Source organism: Eubalaena glacialis, chromosome 7, assembly GCF_028564815.1.
Source record: "Eubalaena glacialis isolate mEubGla1 chromosome 7, mEubGla1.1.hap2.+ XY, whole genome shotgun sequence".
Taxonomy (NCBI): Eukaryota; Metazoa; Chordata; class Mammalia; order Artiodactyla; family Balaenidae; genus Eubalaena; species Eubalaena glacialis.
In genome coordinates, this window is record NC_083722.1 from 70,406,360 (window position 1) to 70,407,456 (window position 1,097).

Consider the following 1,097-nt stretch of genomic DNA (forward strand, 5'->3'; position numbering starts at 1 on the left):
GGAAATAAGACTGCCGTATATAAAAGATAATAAAAAGCCATGACTTTTACCTGGGTAGGAAAAGCCACAATGAGCTCAACTGTGACCTAATATCATACTGAAAAGACAATTCTCTTGGAAAGATAGTCTGGCAATGTAGTTGGAGCTGAACTAATACGGACCAGGTCAAATTGAAGGTTAGGTCAGTGGTTCCTAACCCCAGCCAGACATTAGAATCACCTGACGTATTTAAAGGAAAAACCAAACCCAACAGCCAGGCTTCACTGTAGACTGATTAAATCAATCAGAATCTGTGGGGAGTGGGACCAGGCACTGGGAGTAGTTAAAGCTTTCCAGGTGATTCCAAGCTATAGTGATTGAGAACTACTGACTTAGGTGAAGCTACCTAATCTTAGGTTAAGATTTTGAAAGAAATCCATCAGCTCCAGAATATCTCCCCCCATGGTCTGCCTCAGTCTGAATTTCCTACCATTCTAAGCACTGAACAGTGGTACCCTGCACAGTAACCAGGATTGGCTACAATCAGTTTGGTTACTGTTCTATATTGATTTTGACAGGAAGTAGAGGTTCATCTTGAAGGACTTGGTATAGTAAGTTAATTTCAGTACGAATGTTTATCAGTTAGGATTAGATTTTGTTGCATATAATGAAAATCCAAAATAAAAGAGCCTTAAACAAGACAGAAGTCTAGAGGCAGGTAGTCTAACGCTGGTATGGCATCTCTATGGTCATAGGGGACACAACGTTCCTTTTATTTTCCCACCCTACTGTTCTAGTGGGGGCTTTCCATGTTTGAGGTCACTTCATGGTCCATGATGGCTGCTGGTGCTCCAACCATTATTATCCACATTATATCCACATCAAGTAAAAGCAAAAGGAGAATGGACAAAAAAGGTCCAGTCAGCTTCTTTAAAGAGCCTTTTCTTTTTCTTTTATCTCATAGGCCAGAACTTTGTCAAATGTCTATCGGCAAGGAAGGCTGAGAAGTAAAACCCTTTAGGTAGGTTCCTCTATACCCCAAATAAAATTAAACTTTATTAAGGAAGAAGGGGCAAGTGGTAGGTGACCAGCAGTTTGTGCCGTAGAGCCATTGCAGA